A 5,126-nucleotide genomic window follows, 5' to 3' on the forward strand; every position below is an offset into this window, starting at 1 on the left:
ATGAGGGTTGCCTACGTATCCCGCACCCTGTGAGAATCAAACCGGCGTAGTTCGGGTAGATAAAACAAACTTCTTTTGAAAACAAGACTCTTTTCAATGGCAAACAAGACCATTTTTCATAAACAAACCCCCCCTTTTTTTCTTTTCATTTTCTCAAAAATTTGACAGAGTTTCGACGCTATTTGGACATCGATTTTTTCAAACTAGGCGATTAACTACCTCTATCTCTCTTTCCTCAAAGTATTCAAAAGTCGGTCAGCATGTAAGTCCGAAGCCAACAAATGCACAAGTAGCAAATTGGATGCATCAGGATGGTCTTTTGTCGTTTTGGTACACCTGTCCTAGACAGACCCAACCCCTGTGTTGAACCTCCAAATTCAAATGCACATGATGTAAACAAACGTTCCTACTAGGGATCCGACATGAAGCTGAGTTATTCTTGGTTCGTAACCTGGGTATTTGTTCTAGACTGTGTACCCGAGCGGACAACTCGAGTCGAGGAGGGGGCTACGTACCGGGGACCCGCGAGATCGTCCGACTTTGTAACTTGTCCGACCTCTTTCTTATTCCAAGGTATGACACTAACAGAATAGAGAGTCTTAACCAGCAAGCACATCCCCGGAGGTGAGAAGAGAAGGGTTTCATAGCAGTTTATATATAGTTCAAATAATATCAAAGCGATAAAAGCAACATTTTGCACATTTTAGGCCAAAACATGTAATAAGATCAAATAATAAATGAAGCCAAATATTAACAATTATTCCAAGCTCGAATTCTTGAACCCTGAATTAGAGATTCTGGGTTCGTCTCCCCAGCAGAGTCGCCAGAGCTGTTACACCTCCTTTTTCACCCGCGCCCTGCATAAAGGGCGCAGAGGGAGTTTTTCCAATTAAAGGACAATCGAAACGGGATTTTATTTAAAGATTCAGAGTCGCCACTTAGGAGATTTATGGTGTCCCAAGTCACCGATTGAATCTCGAATCGAGGAAAAGATTGACTCTGTATTACAGTCCGCGAACCAGAAATCCGAGTAAGGAATTCTGTTAACCCGGGAGAAGGTGTTAGGCATTCCCGAGTTCCGTGGTTCTAGCACGGTCGCTCAACTGTCATATTCGGCTTATTTATCTGATTTTAATACCTGTTGAACCTATGTGTAATTTTTTTACTGTTTACCGCTTTTATTATTGTTATTTTTAACGAGAATTGCAACGTCGTGAAAATACATCTCGAACCACGTCACATCAATGCACCCGTGGTTATTGACACATTTCAACTCTGTTGAGATTTGGATTTGGGTCACATAAATGTGCACCCGAGTTTAAAAAAGTAAATTATTAAAGACGCGCCTAAAGCGACTAGCGTATCATTATTTTGGGTAAGGCCGTGAAACTTTGCTAAACGGCCCATCCCGAAGTCTAAGTAATTTTACCAACACGTATAGAGGGCCCCGCAGCTTGTGTATTTCTGTTTGTCAAGGCTCGTCTCATTCATTATTTTTAAAAGGAATTTGCAACGTCGTGGAAATGCATATCGAACTACGTCACAATCAATGTACCCGTGATTCGCGACACATTTTGACTCCGTTGGGATTTGGATTTGGGTCACATAAATGTGCACCCGAATTTGAGAAGGTAAGATTACTAAAATGCGCGCCTGAAGCGATTAGCGTATTATTGACTTTGCGGGAAGCCATGAAATTTGCTAAATGGCACGTCCCGAGGTCTAAATACGTAATGTGAACATTTAAAGAGGGCCACGCGATTTGTGATTTTATTTGGCGCGGTGCACCTTATTTATTTTAAAGCCAACCTAAAGGACTACGATTTTTCTATCATATATTGTCTCTAAGAAAAGGCCCTAATTAATTAGCATGTCACTGAACCGTGATTAAGTACTCAAATAGATTCAGTTCAATTTGATAACCAGTCCATCATGGGCCTCTGTACAGGCCCAAGTATAATCAATGAGCCTAAATTGAGACTTCATGATCTTAGCATGAGGCTGGCATGAAGCTTTTGGGGCCTAGGCTTTGGGGCAAGGCCCAAATCGTCAGAAGGTGCAAGATGAATTATGGCAGGCCCAAGTTCACAAGATACAGGACTCAGCGTTTGAGCTTTCAACTTGAAACAAAAGACTGAGAATGCAACGAATTTAATTTACAGGCACAGGGTTATCACATGTGTAAGCAAACTGGTGATTGCTTCCAACCTAATAGTGACTATCAGCAATTAATTGATTTTTTACAAAGTAAGCAGTTCAACTCCATATAACCATGGCAAATGGTATTACTTTTATGCAATCCGTATGATTAATATACTAAAATGGCCTAGAATGTTCAAATCTTACATGTCTACCATTATTTCAAAATTAACTACAAGCCATATCATTAACAATTTTAGAATCAGATTTTTACTACTAACTATCACAAACCTCTCATGCTAAACTATCATAGGCCAAATATCAGATCTAACTACAACACGAATTAAGGATTAAACCAAATTAAAACTGGTGTTTCAATTCTTCACACAAATCAAATAACAATCCTACACAATCTCAAACAGTCCAATTATACAAGTGATATGAAATTTGAATAAACATAATTGCTCTACACTTTTGAACTAAAACAAAACATGAGAAATCAAAAATAATTTCAAGCGGCATTTCATTTCATGTCCACAAGCTTGAAGGTTACAGGATGTGTACCTGGATGTTTGAAATATAAGAAGAAGAAGAAGAAGAAATCAGCAGCAGCAGAAATGCGAGCAGCAATACAACAGCAGTTCACAACAACAATTTGAAATTCCAAACAGCCACAAACAGAACCAGTTCAGCCCAGAAATATATTTATCAATCCGGGAAGAGTTCAGAAATGTTTTGAACCAACAAGATGAATAGATTAACCCAAAACCGATTCGAATAAACCCAAATAACCTTCAAACTGACCCTAAAAACATACCACAACAACATAACACTCAAACTAATTCGAGAAGGTCTCAACTGAAACCAAAAGTCTACTGAAAAACTAAGTAGGAAACACTACTGATTCCAGTAGCTAGCAATCAGCTGATTTCTTCAGGACTAGTGAAACTCCCAAGAACTCTCTCTATTTTTATAACACTGACCCTCAAAAAAAGCCCATACCAGACTCCAAAGGATCCCTTTAATTCTGTCCAGACCCCTATTTATACCCAAAACTCAGCCCCTTTCCAGCTCTAAGAAGCACTTAGCTAATTAAGAAAGTATTTTCTGCCCACTACTACATGTTTTGTTCTCCTTTTAATTCACTTGTTCCCCACTAGAGTATGTTTTTCTCATTATCCTTTGTCCTTCCTTTTATTAAATTGTTCAAACATATATGGGCAACATATTTTAATCAATCCCCTTTTAAATCTTTCATACCATTATGTTTTGTTTCCCATTAACACTAAACAATTGCATTAGTTTAATGGTACTTTAGTACCCTACTGTCAGAACATTCAACTTAAACCAATTTCAAACCTTTCAACCCAAAATACCCTCCTAAAGTCCCTGAAATTACTGAAATTACCATTTTACCCCATCAGCTATATCCAATCCTCCTAATCAATTAACCAAACTATAGCAGCTATAACCAATCTTAAGTGAGAAATCCTAACAATTGACTAATCGAATCATATGAGACTAACTCCCAATTGACAACACTTAGGAATCAGTTCATCATGGTCAGATTCATATCAGAACAACATTAAGATTCATCAAACTCAAATCACAACTTAAGCTTGAAACTCAATTCAGACCAAATATCATCAAAATAAAGATTCAGTGATTAAACTAACACACTTCTAGATTAAACCTAAACAAGAACAACTGAACACTGTCAACATACTGAATGAAAACAAACTGACTTATATGAAAAAAAACATGGTGAATAACAATGAGAAAGGGAAATTGGAACAATTTGAAACACATGATACCAACAGGATTATTTTAACACAAAATTAGAACAGAAAATAAACAGGAGGGTAAACCTACTGGAATGAACCAAAAATTAAACTATTATCATGCTAATCTAACATTCAAGCATACCAGACTAATCGACAACACTTATTCAATCGATTACACAAATTATAACATATAACAATCGACAACAAACAGAAGAAATGATAAGATTGGACCAAATAAAAGGTCTGACTGGAGAAAGAAAAGAGTAATCGATAAAATACGAATTTGAACTCATCTTAACAGACAAACAACGAAACATGACAAACAAACAGGGAAACAAAAGAAATACATGCGAACTCAGAAACTGGACGACCCTGACTTGGACTCTGACTCGGACCTTTAATTGAGGTCGAACGGACTTTAATCGAGTGTTCTCAACTGAGAACACTTCGACTAAGGTCCACTGGACACCCAACTTCCTTTAATTTGGACAGATTTCAACCTTTGGTTTTCTAGAGTTCTTGGGGGTTCGACTTGGGGTTCGAACGGTTTTGGTCTGATTCGAACCAAACCAATGGTGGTTTGGTGACGAGGGAGGTCAGGGAGATGTCCGGTATGAGTTTGGGACTGGTTGGGGTAGGTTTAGGTTCTGCTCGAATCTTCGATCGAAGATTCGAGAAGCTGGAGGTTGGTTCGAGGCAAACGGTTAGCGGATCTGTAACGAGGGTGGTCAGATGCTCTAGGGGTGTTAGTTTCATGGTCATCAGCGTTGTTGCCGCCGGGTTTACGGCGAAGGGATTTGGTGGCGGCTAGGGTTTGGGGGGGTCGTCTCTGAGAGAGACGATGAACATGGGGTATGGCTTGGGGGGTGAGAGGTGAGAGGTTGGATTTATATACGGAGGGGGTGGTTTAATCCTGGCCGTTGGATCAAGCACGATCAACGGCCTGGATCAATTCACTTGAAAGAAACAGTGACGTTTGGTCATGCCTCGAGACTGGGTCGACCCGGGTTGAAATGGACCGGGTTATGGGGGAAGACTGGGACCGTTAGATCAAGTCGTATCAACGGCTTGGATCTATTAGCCAGATACGACGTCGTTTGGATATATCTGGGACCGGCCGGTTTGGGCCTGGATTGGGCGTGTGAAGTGTGTGAGGGTTTGGGCCTGGTTTTGGTCAAAATAAAACGGCCCAGTTCTGATTTC

Source organism: Nicotiana sylvestris, chromosome 1, assembly GCF_000393655.2.
Source record: "Nicotiana sylvestris chromosome 1, ASM39365v2, whole genome shotgun sequence".
In the NCBI taxonomy this organism is placed as follows: domain Eukaryota; kingdom Viridiplantae; phylum Streptophyta; class Magnoliopsida; order Solanales; family Solanaceae; genus Nicotiana; species Nicotiana sylvestris.